Source organism: Macrotis lagotis, chromosome X, assembly GCF_037893015.1.
Source record: "Macrotis lagotis isolate mMagLag1 chromosome X, bilby.v1.9.chrom.fasta, whole genome shotgun sequence".
Lineage (NCBI taxonomy): Eukaryota > Metazoa > Chordata > Mammalia > Peramelemorphia > Peramelidae > Macrotis > Macrotis lagotis.
The window spans coordinates 522,219,147-522,232,838 of record NC_133666.1 but is presented as its reverse complement, the minus strand read 5'-3'; the positions used below and the strand labels follow the sequence as shown (position 1 = coordinate 522,232,838).

General features: G+C 34.8%; 1 protein-coding gene across 1 annotated transcript in view; it reads right to left on the bottom strand.

The window, feature by feature from the left end:
* Window positions 1–13,465, bottom strand: part of ELOVL2 (ELOVL fatty acid elongase 2) — a 115,875-nt gene extending 102,410 nt beyond the window's left edge. Inside the window, exon 1 of the mRNA XM_074208037.1 lies at window positions 13,437–13,465. The gene's annotated coding sequence lies outside the window, so the exon portion shown is untranslated. The remainder of the gene's footprint in view (window positions 1–13,436) is intronic.
* Between the last annotated feature and the right edge of the window lie 227 nt (window positions 13,466–13,692).

Here is a 13,692-nt window from a genome sequence, read left to right as displayed (position 1 = left end):
CAATGAAAGCTTTAATGCATAGAATGAACTTAGATTTTTATGTTCTTATTAACAGAAACACTATACCACCATCTTCTACTCTATTAACCATTAAATATTCTCATTATATAAACACACACACTGGACTATAGAGTGAGACTTTAACCATAAGTTACCTATACTTTATGGACATATCATTATTACAAAAAAAGTGATTAATTCAATAAAAAATGATTTTTTTTATTATTCATCATTCACTTAAGTAGACAAGGAAATGAGTAAACAGGAGCTTGCTTTTTAAACCCACGAAAACTGAGATCTATAGAAGATTAAGACAAGGTACAATGCAAACTTTTTAATATTTAGTAATAGTAATAAATAAAGATCATAATTAATATAAATTTTTATCAAATGATTCAACAATTACATGTGTGACTATGCAAAATAAAGTTGTTGTTTAGCTATATGCAACTCTTGTACATCATAGCACTCCTATACTATCCTTGGAGTTTTCTTAGAAACTAAAATAATTTGTCATCTCCTTCTCCAGTAGATTAAGGCAAACTGAGATTGTCCAGTATCACACTAGTAAATGTCTGAGACTGATATGAAATCAGGTCTTCCTGACTCTAAGCCCAGTGCTCTATCCATTAAGACATCTAGCTGCCTCAAAATAAAATCACCACTAGCATAATCCTAGAATTTTAGAGCAAAAAGTAAAGGTCAACTAGTTTAATTACTTCATTTTACAAATTAAGGAAATAGAGGTCATGAGAGTAGGGGCTAGGATACTGGCTTCCTCTCTCCTATTCCAATTCTCTTTCTGTCAGATATAAATAAGATATGGGGAAACTAGGTGGTACAGTGGATAGAGCATGGGTCCTGGAGTCAGGAGGACCTGAGTTCAAATCCGACCTCAGACATGTGCCCTTGGGCAAGTCACTCAAACCCCATTACCTTAAAAAAAAATTTTTAAAAACATATAAATGAGATAGCATTTGTACCTGGTTCAACCATCAATGGATTTCATGTTAAAGAAGGCATTAAAATATTCTGTGCCCATAATAAGAAAATAATTGAGCAGTTATTATACCACTTCTGTCTAGGTGGGTTTAGCTATATGTAAGAAGGCTTGAAGTTACCAAGAAGATTAACAAATCATATTCAGATCTGTTGCTTTGGATACTATCAATATTGGACACTATTAGTTAACTTCAACAACACTCTTGACATGCCTATTAGTTAACTTCAACAGGACTCTCAACATGCCTATTAATCTTCTCATTGCACTTCAGGAGGTGTTCATGTATTTCTATATGAAAGCTGGGCTATCTTAGTCATTTTCCCCCACACCATAGATCAGCTCAAATGTACATTTAATTCTGGGTTTGACAGTTGTAAGTACTAGAGATCCCATTTTTGCATCAAGTTTTTAATCATTTCTGTAAATATGACCTTCACAACCTACTTTTCCTTCATCAATTTCCATTCATGTGACTGTTCTGTACTGTAGTTTTCATATATAATAGTGCATGGGGGTATAATTTGATTCCAACTCCTAACCTCTGCTAACTAGTTGTTATAATCATAGAAAATAAGGGACAGATAACAGCAGTAACCAGGTATTAATATGCTAATGATGTGAAAAGATTTGTCATGTTTCATGTTATCTTTTCTACTTAGTGGGAAGGAGTTGTCAGATTGAATTGAAGACTGGCTGTTCATCTGCTGGAAAAAAATTTGGCCACAATCCTAGAGGCCTTTAAAATGCTAATCCTAGTAGAAAACATAAGTGATGTTAAAAAAAAAAACATGTCACTAATAATTATTTTTAAAAACTAAACCTGACAAGTTCTACAGACAGCCAAGTAGCTAGAACATTGTAAGATTAGCTTTGTGGAAGGTGATCCCTATATGTCTAATAGAAAGCAGCAGTTATGAGAGGAAAATTTCTTTCCCCTCATCAGTCATCAGTAATGAATGTAGGAGAGGTCAATTTGAGCAATTTGAACAGTTGAGTTATTCATGATAGAGATCAGAAACAAACTCTTCAGAAGGAAACATATATATATATATATATACACATACATACATATATATACATACATACATACATATAAATAAATATATGTATATGTGTATGTGTATACACACACAAACATATACAAAGAAACATCCCTGAGGCAGGAAGCAGCTCAGGCAAAAGAGTTAAAAAAGTCAACTGTGGATTCTAGAGATAATTAGCCAGGACTATTAGAATTGAGTTTCACCCAGGGAGTTCAGGTGAGCAATCTGCCCAGTAGAGTCAATGAAACCAAAAGGGAGCAGCATGAGAACAAAATGGGAAGGGAAAGGCCACTGGACCTTTCAGTGCTGAAGGCTACATATGTGGCCTGAGCCACTTATGTTCCCTATGAATGTGCTGAGCTCACCCTCAGTGTACTCTAGGTTTGTACCCATTCTTACCGGATGATATGTGCATTTTTCAGAATATGTCCCAGATTCGTGGGAATGAATTTTTTGTAGCAACTGTCCTTAATGCTATCTTAGCAAATGTCTCTTCTTTGAATTAATTGTGCCTTCTAGTTAAATATTAAAGGTTAGCACATCAGTGGTTTTAAGAATATAGACCCATAATACCTTTGAACTTAAGATAATAGCTGGGGGACTCAACCTTTACATGTGAATTCAAGCTGGGGGTGGGGGGGAGGCAGAGATAATTTCCAGAGAGTACTATAAAAGGTCAAATTTTAAATATAATACCTTCAGTGGAGTATTGAGTGTATTATTATGTTATTGAAGATACATTCTTGTTCACCAAATGCTTTTAAATCCCTAAAAACATTACTTCATAAAAGCATATTTCAAGGAAATAATTATCTTTGATACAGAACCTCCCTTTTATACTATACTTTCTACTAGAAATGAAAATCTTCATTTGAATTTTAAAATACATTATTCAAAGTCATTGAGGGGTGGCTAGGTGGTATAATGGATAGTGCACCAGCCCTGGAGTCAGGAGTACCTGAGTTCAAATCCAGCCTCAGACACTTAATAATTACCTAGCTGTATGGCCTTGGGCAAACCACTTAACCTCATTGTCTTGCAAAAAATAAAAAACAAAAAACCCCAAATCATTGAAAACTTTAGCTCCACTAACAATTGGCAATGCAATGAATTGTTACAGTTCAAAGACCTGGATCTAGTCAAAAAAGGGTTAGCTGAATTTCCTTTGAGAAAGGCTGACAACATTATGGGGAATCTGATAAATTCAAAGTGGGGAATATCTTGCTGTGAACATATAATGTTGGCATTTTATGTCAGCTCTTTTAGGAAAAAGGACCCGGAATTGATCAGAGACATCCAGATATAATGGAAAGAACAGTGGACTTAAGAGATATAAGACCTGAATGTGAATCCCACTTCTACTATTTACTAGATGTGTGAATAAGTCAGTTAACCTCTTTTAAGTCTCTCAGTCTCCTCAACTATAAAATAGGGGTGCTTCTAACTGCATCATGTATATGAGGATCAAATGATATAATAATCTATAAGTGCTTTGTGAAGGTTGCCATATGAATATGAATTGTTATTCTGTGACTTTTTGAAAACAACTAATTGGCAAAGGTCTTCTATGAAAATAACCTTGTGAACATGAAAAAAATGGGGTTTTTTTGCTTATTATAGTAATATCATGCCCCAGGAAACTATTCTCTTTTTGAATGTTGTAGAGAAATTAATTTCAACAGGAATTCCCAACCTTTATATGGCAAAGAGCTATTGTAGTCCTTACCTAAAGTCTCATGATTGATTAAGAGAGAGGAGAGATGCTGATGGGGCAACCCCATTTTAATGGGAAAACAAAATGGTACGAGGCACATCTGCTTTTCTCTGTCAACTGAGAATGATTTTCCTATGCTCTTCTCTCCATATCTTTCCCCCCCAAAAAAAGATACAAAATTTAAATACAAAAACAAAAAATGTATTTTAAAATTATCTGAATTATGATCTTATAGTTTACGATGTTCAGGTGATTTTACACCCTGACTCAAGGTTGAAAAAGTCTGAACATTTTGAGAAGTCAGTCTGAGGAAGAATAATTGGTTACCGAGAAGAACTGGGAATCTAAACAAACCTATTCCAATGAATTGCTCCTAACTATTCATTCTTAACTCATTAATCAGTAAGGACTTGAAGTTAGAATACTTCTAATGAGGCAATAATTTATTTTTATTAAGATGCTATTGCTTCCAGCAGAAATAGAAAGATTCTAATTGAAGATTCAGTATGTGAAAGTTCTTCTTTCCAAGCACTTACCTAGAGGCGGTTGGTGGTGTTGTGTGTAGAGTACTGGGCCCAACTCAGGAAGACCTGAGTTCAGATATGACCTCAGACACTAGCTGTGTAACCCTGGGCAAATCCCCTCATCTCTGCTTGCCTAGAGTTGTGAGGGTTCAAATAAGATAATGTTTGTAAGAAAAATTCCTGGCATATAATAAACACTCTACATTCCCTTCCTTCCCTGCTCCTAAACATAGTCTTAAAGATCATCCCTATCATTTTATAACTGATGAAACAGAAATGCAGAAAGTTGAAATTATTTGCTACATACTACTTGTTAAGAGGTGGAATCTGAAGTATAGTCAAGACAGAATGGGAACTCCTTGAAAATAGTGATGATTTCCTTTTCCGTATTGCAAAAATCCTTATTGACTGACTTAACTGATTGATTTCATTGATTAAACTTCTGACTGGAAGTCGTGCTTTTTCTTCTACATGTGTTAGTTTTCATATTATTACTATAATTATTATCAAGTACATTTAGTAATTGTGACATGAGTACAGGCATTTCACCCTGTTTTCCTCAGTTTCCTCATCTGTAAAATGAATTGGAGAAGGAAATGGCAAACCACAGCATAATCTTTGACAAAAAAAAATCCAAAAGGATTCATAAAGAGTTAATCACAACTGAAAATGACTTGACAAATAATAATAATAATATAAATTTTATCAATCCATCAAGGAGCTGAGATTTCTTCAGTAAATGGTTTCTGCACTTATGCACATTAGAATACATTAATACTTTTGTGAATAATAAATCTAGTAAGTGATAGAAAAGATCAATTTTTTAAATTGGAGAAAATTAGCTTTAAAATTTAAAGTAAGATATTAAATCAAACATTCAAAGAAAAATTAATTCTAAAGCTACATAAATTATTTGTAAAAATAAAGGAAGATGTCATCCTTATATTTGCTTTATGAAACAACTATGGTCCTGATACCTAAATCAGGAAAAAAATTAATATTTATAATTAATCCTTTTTAAAATAGTGACAAGAATTTTTAGCAAAGAGGCTCCAGTAAAATCTTCAAAAGATCCAAGGGTGGCTAGTTGGTGCAGTGGATAGATGGAGTCAGGAGTACTTGAGTTCAAATCTGGCCTCAGACACTTAGTGATTACCTAGCTGTGTGGCCTTGGGCAAGCCACTTAACTTAGCCCCAATGCCTTGGAAAAAAACCTAAAAAATAAAAGATCATAGACTAGGAGAAGGTTGTATTTTGTCCCAGAAATGTAGAATTGTTTCTTCATTGGGAATATTTTGAACATAATTGAAACTTAACAAAAATAAATTTTTTTAAAAACCATCTTATAACAATAGATTTTTAAAAGGTTTTAAAAATACAATAGTCATTATCATTGAAAAACAGAAGAAACATTGAAATAAATTCATCTTTCCTTAAAATGGTAAATCATGCACTAATACTAATAATAATTATAAACCGGGGGCAGCTAAGTGATACAATGAATAGAGCACTGGCCTTGGAGTCAGAAGGATGGAGGTTCAAATCCAATTTGCTACTACTGACTAGCTGTGTGACCTTGGGCAAGTCACTTAACACTGATTGTCTCACATTCAGGACCATTTCCAGTTGTCCTGATTCATATCTGTCCACTGGATCCAGATGGCTCTGGAGGAAAAAGTGAGACTGGTGACTTAGCACAGCACCCCTTCACTCAAATCCAAAGCATGTGCTTGTCATGGCATCACCTCATTTGATGTCATGGTCTTCTTCAAGAATTAAGGACAAGGGCAGCTAGGTGGCACAGTGGATAAAGCACCGGCCCTGGAGTCAGGGGATCTGAGTTCAAATTTGACCTCAGACACTTAATAATCTCCTAGCTGTGTGACCTTGGGCAAATCACTTAACCCCATTGCCTTAAAAAAGAGAACCACAAATTAATTTGCAGAATTAGTGCAATTCCTATTTATAGATCCAGATAAAATGAAGTTTTTCCTGGAGAAACACAAGGTTGAGAATCTTAAGAGAAATAATGAGAAAAAAATGGGAAGGAAGTCTAACCATACCAGAAACTATAAAGCTGTAATCTTCAAAACAGTTTGATACTGGCCAAAAAAATAGAAAAGTTGATCAATACATAGAGTTGTCTTGCTATTAGCAAAGAGATAAGGACATTGGTCAATGTTACTAAGACAGTGCTAGAGGTGGAACTGATAAGGTAAACAAGATACTGAAGCAATTGAATATAACAGAGGAGTGTTTGATAAACCCAAGGAAACATACACCAAGGTGAGAGAAAACCATAAAGCAATCTAGCAGAATTTTTTTAAACAATAGATAACATTTCTCTAGTGCTTACAATGTGCCAAGCACTCTGCTAAATACTTCATCCTTAAATAATCCTCATCACAACCATGGGAGGTAAGGGTTATAATCCCTATTTTACAGATGAGAAAACTGAGGCAAACAGAGGTTAAGTAACTTCCCCAGACACACAGCTATTAATTATCAGAGGTTAGACTTGAATTCAAGTCTTCCTCATTCCAGGTCTAACACTCTAACACTCTAACACTCTTTAGATCAGTATTTTATGCTATGTAGCACAATAAACTCCAATTGGATGTGAAAAGTCATATAATTAAAAGAGAGGGTATAGATGAAGGAAGATACCTTATAACTATGGGTTGGGGGAGAATTATTATCTAAAAAAAGAATAGAAATGATCATAAAAGGTAAAATGGACAATTTTGATTATATAAATTGAAAAATTTTTCCATAAACAAAATAAATGCATTAAGAATCAAATGGAAACCCCCAAATTAGAAAAAACCAAAAACTTATCTAATAAACCTCTGACATGTAAAATATATTAAAAATTGTGTCAAATGCATGAGTCATTCCCCAATATATGTGGTCAAAAATTAGAAATAAACATTTCTCAAATAAAGAAATCCATGTTAGCTACAACCATGTGAAAACAAAATAAAATAACTAAGAAGATGGTTTTCACTTGCTGTTGAAATTAACCTTGAGTAATTCATATTATTTCTAGGAACAAATTAAGATGTAGGTCTATTATGTTGAGACATTAAAGTTAATAAATATAGTTTATAAATATAGTTTTAGAAGAATTAACCTTTGTTTCACAAGGGTTTTATGATCTGAGATTTGAGCATGTCTTCAAATTCCACATCCAATGCTCCATATTCATAAGCATAAACAAATGTTTATTTTTCATTTGCAACTTTGGATTACTCTGGGGCTTTGCTCTTTTCAATTACTACATATATTAAAAAAATTTTAAGTATTAGATGTGTTTACCTCATTTAGATGTCAAAATTCCAAAAGGTGGAAAATTTATATTCTCTTCTAAAATAACCAAGAATTATGTCTCCACTAAATGATCTCTGAAAAAGTCCTTTTTTGAACCATGAGATTCTGTATGTGGTTTATATTTCATAAGTTTAGATATGAGGATTTTAATTTTTACACTAGCTTTAGAAAAACTGGACAGACAGACCTGTTTGGTTTTTTCTGCTGATGCAGAGCTAGGACTTCTGAATAATTTCATAGAAATCACACTCAAACGATATTAGCCTATTTTGAACTGTTCAATTGTAGAGTTCAAAAGGCAGTCACGTCTTAAAGAAAAATCTAGTGAATCCAAGAAAAGTAGTGGGCATTAACATGAAGCAAAGTATTCTAGGATTTTAACTCTGATTATTTTACTCCAGTGGCTAATCTGGCTGAAATCTAGCATTGCACTGAAATAGATAAAATTATGTGCAATTAGCAAGAGATTATGTTAACAAGGTCCAAGATTATATCATACTTGTCTAGACAGCTAAATCTTGGAGACCTGGAGGTGACTGACAGTAGGGGGAAAGAGAATGAGGTTAAAGTAACTGAAGAATGATTTATTTGAAGCAAAGGTCAATGGACATGGTGATTTATTTTTGTTAGTTATGATTGGTTATAAATTCTTGCACCACTTATCCCAACCATTAGAGTTTTGTCTCTTAATAGAATAAGACATTATCATTGTAAAAGCAAAAGAGTATTTGAGCCCAAGTTCAACTGGAGATTTTATGAGTTTAATACAGTTCTTAGATAGGAGTATAATCCTAATACAAAGCATTTATAAGATTGGAAAAGAAGACAATCCAATGGGCTAGTTTTAAACAACGTAGTTATAATCATTTCAAGGATTTCTAAATCTTTCCCTTGCAAACTTTATTTCACATACTATGACCTAACTCAAAATCTTGATTGTCATGCTATTAGTTTCACTGGCTCCTATACATAGTAAGAAGATACATTGAATGAATGAATGAAAAAATATTTATGTCAGACATCATACAAAGGGTAGAAAAATCTGCATGAACTCATGCAGAATAAAAAGGGCAGTCTAGGAGGAAAAAAATCATACAATAAAAACATTCCAAAGAATAACAACTTAGAAAGATTTGATAAGTTTGATCAATGCAATGAACAACTATAATTCTAGAAAATGAATGATGGAACATATTACCTACTTCTTGACAGAGAAATGATGAGTGCAAGAAACAAAATAAGATATACATTTTTGAACACATTCAATGTAAAAATAAGGTTTTTAATTTTATATATATATACAAATATATATATATATATATATATATATATATATATATATATATATAATCTGTTAGAAGGATTCTCCCCTCTTTCTTTTTCCAGTAAGAATAGGTTGGGGGGCAGCTAGGTGGCACAATGGATAAAGCACTAACCCTGGAGTCAGGACCTGAGTTCAAATCCACCCTCAGACACTAAGCAAGTCTCTTAGCCCCATTGCCTTGCAAAAAACAAACAAAAATATAGAGTAGGTTGGGATAGGAATAGAATAGCAAAAAAAAAAAGGAAAAAAATTGATTTTTATCATTGAAATTTTTTTTCTTTTTTTAAAATGCAGAGAACTGAAGGAAGACCAGAAAGAAGCTCAACTAATCAGAACAGCTTTGAAAGCTACTGTTACATACTTAAAATGAAAGCCCAGATGTATAATTATGACAGAGATCTACAGAATCATGCACAAGACATTCTATTCTATTATGTAGATTTTCTTATTTGTTGTTTATTATTAAAGTGCTGCATTTAAAAAATATATATGATGGTTCAGTCCTGGGCTATAAATTCTACCACAGTCCCAGGAATGTTTACACTTCCTTTCTCTGCCCATCCTTCAAAACCCAATTTAAATCTTTGTTTTTTCCATTTCTTCTTCATACTGCTCCTTAACTCTCATTACTCTTAGAACTCCTAAATTATGTAGCATTTGGTTGTTCTCTATTTTAGCACTACAAGTGTTAATGACAGAGTAGGATAGTGTAACCCACCTTCCCCTACAACTGCTCCAACAGGGATCTAAGAAGAATGTCAGAGCAACCAGTGAATGGGAGATAAGAGAAACTACAATGGCTCAGCTCTCGGCTTGCAGACAAGAGACTAGGGCAGAGCATTGGAACCGAGGAGGGCCAGGACCACAGACTCAGTCTTCAGAGCTAAGTCACAAAAGGCTGCCTAAAACTGACCTAAAACAGCAAAACACCAGGTCAGTCACAAAAGGATGCCTAGAACTGATCTTGGAATCAGCCCTCAACAAAGACAAAAGCACAGGGTCTTCCAGAGGGGCCAGATGATTGGACTAGAAAGAGACCACTCTGTGCATATTAAGAACTCAGACCCTGTCACAAAACAACAGCAGTGGGATCTCCCACAAATTAAAGATTCCATTCCCAGAGTTTTCAAACAGGCCGACAATGTCAGGTTGTCCAAAGGAGATTCATAAAGTCAATTCAAGGCTCAGAACTTGTGCGTATCTCTCACGGAGTTTAGTACATAGTAGATCCTTAGTACAGGCTCTGATCTATAGTTATCTAATAAATACTTATTTCTTTCCTCCCAATACTGAGCAGATTATGGATTCAGTTCTAAGCAAAGAAGTGTGCTAGACCCCTAGAGTTGACTCAGCTCCTTTAACTCAGAATGGGACTAGGCGAGCAGCAAAGTTGCTTTGATCATATGAGCCTTCCAGCTGACAAGAAGCTAGGACTAACTACTGTTATGGTGACTATACACAAACTAGAATCTGACTAGAAAGCCCAAGCAGGCAATGATCTGATCATGTCTTTGAACTGATTGAAAAGCACCTGCTGAAAGCATACAGTTATCTGGTTCAAGTTGTCCCTGTGATTGTATAAGAATATAGAAGCAATACTCAAAAATAGTGGCAGGGTCTTAGATAAGATGGACTAGTAACATACAAGGCCAATCTTGGAAATGGACAGGACTTCTCTCTAACACAGCCTCAGAGCAGTGACTAAAAGAATGAGTAAACAAGTTAAAAAAGAATAAATTTCTATCATGATTCCAAAGACACCTTTATAAGAGAAACCTCAAATAAGCCAACTTGACCCCAAGACAAATTAGTATTCCTAAAGAAGTAAATTGAGTTAAAACCAAAAAAAGTTAAAAACAACTTATTTTGAAAAACGCTGTCTTAAGTCATTGGAGAAATACAACATAGTCCTTAATCTTCACAGAACTTAAAGTCTACTAGGAAAGGGATTTTTACCCTTGAGTCCCCAGATCCCTTATTTCAAGGTTTCCAAGAACTTGAATGGTGGGGAAAAATCCATTCTATTTTTATATTCATTAACTCTAACTGAAATTTAAATTTTGATCCTTTCAGATCTATTAACTATTATTCTAGACCTTCTCTGCCCTCTCAAAAAGATCATCTACAATAGATGACTACAGGAAACTTTCTCTTTATTCTCTTCTTAACCCCATATAATCTGACTTGTGTTCTCTCCAAAGTTACTAATGATTCCTTAACTGCCAATTCCAATGACCTTTTCTCAATCTTCATTTTCCTCGACTTCTCTGCATCCTTTGACACTGTTGATTTGATATTCTCTTCACTCTAGGTTTTCAGGAAAACTTTCTCTCTCTGAATATTCCTTTTCAGTCTCCTTTGTTGGTTCATCCTCCAGATCATACCCTCTAATTGTAGATATCCCTCAGGATTCTGTCCTGGACTCTCTTCTCTTTTTCCTCTATACTATTTCATTTAGTGATCTCAATATCACCCATGAATTTAATTATCATTTCTATACTAATAATTCTCAAATCTACCTTTCTTGCATCAATTTCTTTACTGACCTCCAATTTCACATCTCCAATTGTCTTTTTGACATCTTGAATTGAATGTCCAGTAAATGTCAAACTCCATATGTCCAAAATAGAATTCATTTTGCTTCCCCCTAAGATTTCCTCCAACTCCTTTCCTATTTTACAATCCTACTTTCCCTATTTCATCTTCATCCTTCCAGTCCCTCAGGCTCACCACCTAGGTAGTCATCTCAGATTCCTCAGTGTTTCTCACTCCCTCTGCTTCCAAGCTGTTGCCTAGGCCTGTCAGTGTCACCTTAGCAATATCTTTCCACTATGTCCATGTCTAATCTGATATTCTTTAATTTAGATGAATATTTCTGATCTATATTTCTGTTCAAAAGTTGTTCTAGAAACCTCTAATTGAGTTCTATAAGTTTGGAATGATCACCTCTGCCTCTCCACAAGATCTGTGTCTCTGGTTATAAATCTGAAGGGAGGCTTTTTCTATGTGAAACAGTCTAATGCCCCTCTAATTGCATCTGCAAGCTTTACTGCAAAAACTGTGTAAACAATCAATCAATCAAGAACCATCTTGAAAAGGCAGGAATCTGCTCTGGTTATCTAAAATAGAACCTGAATAAATTATTGTACTTATGACATTTTAGAAAGGAATAAACACCAATGTTTTATATGCCCATATCATATCTAATAACAATATAAAATATCATGTCAGAAGAGGAGACATAGTCCTGGGCTAATTGGATCTTTGTCAGTTCTGACATGGAACAGACCTTATGGATGCATTAGAGAATCATATACTAATCAATGACACCTTTATGTATTAATGTGTAATCTGATTGGTTGGCTGCCAAAATTTCATGATCCTTTGTCAAAATTCTATAAATATTGATTATTCAGTTAGATCTGCTGCTGGCATTTGCAAGGATGCCATCCACCCATGGACTTTGGTAAGATCCTAGAGAATTAAACTTCTTTTATAAAACTAACTTTGTTATTTCATTTTTAGCTTAAGAAAAAATATGGTTAGCACCCCTTCTCTCCATTGACACTGCCACCACTCTAGTACAGATCCTGGTCACTTCACACTCTGATTATTTTAATAAGCTATTGGTAGGTCAGGTTTCCTTAAGTCTCTCCCCATTCCAATTCATCCTCCATTCAGTCACTAATATGATTTTCCTACAAGGCAGATCTGGCCATGTCACCCCAATTCAATTAATTCCAATGGCTCCCTATTGCCTCCAATAGTAAATGCAAAATATTTTGTCTAGCATTTAAAGCCCTTCATAACCTTAGCCCCCTCCTGTCTTCTTAAGCCTTACTCTCTAACATGTACTCTTCCATCCAGTAGCACTGGCTTCCTGGCTATTCCACAAACAAGACACTCCATCTATACTGCAAGCATTCTCTCGGATTGTCCCCCTCACCTGGAATGCTCTCCCTCCTAAGCACTGGCTGCTGACTTACCTGGCTTCCTTTAAGTCCCAACTAAAATCCTACCTTCTATAGGAAGCTTTCCCCAACCCCTCTTAATTCCCAGGGCCTTCTTTCTGTTAATTATTTCCCATTTATCCTATATGGAGTTTACTGTATATGTATTTGTTTGAATATGGGCTCTTCCATTAGATTGTAGGTGCTAAATAAATATTTATTGATTGATATACTTCAATGATTTAAGGATATGCTTCATAGAGGCGTTCATAAACTTTACCAGACTTCTAAAGGGGTTAAGGACCCAAAAAAGATCAAGAATCCCAGGCCTAAAGGAACCTGAGTGACAGGTTCCCCCCCTCCCTCCTTGCAGCTCAAAACACAAACCTGTTACCTATTAATTGCTCAATCTACTTATTCAATACTTGTGACTGATAAGAATTTTAGCTCTTCCCTTGAAATAAATCTGTTTTGAAGTCAGTTTTCTAGAATTAGATCTAACACAGCCCCATTTCTCTAATAATCAAATTGTCATTATTTTTACTTACCTTTATCTTGGGTTATGTAAGTAGTTTCAGTTAAACTGCTCCTTTGTGTGTGGGAGGGGCAGGAGGAAAGGAAAGTGGAGTTGAGTGGGGGAGGGGTGGTCCCAACTTCCTGACTGGACAAACAAGATCCTAATTTATAACTGGAATAACAATAAGTTACAGTCCTATGTGTAGATGAACTTGCTGGTGGGTGGGCGTGAGTGTGAGAGTGAAATTTTCTCATCCTGTGATTCCTTCTCTCATTGCTGACTGAAAA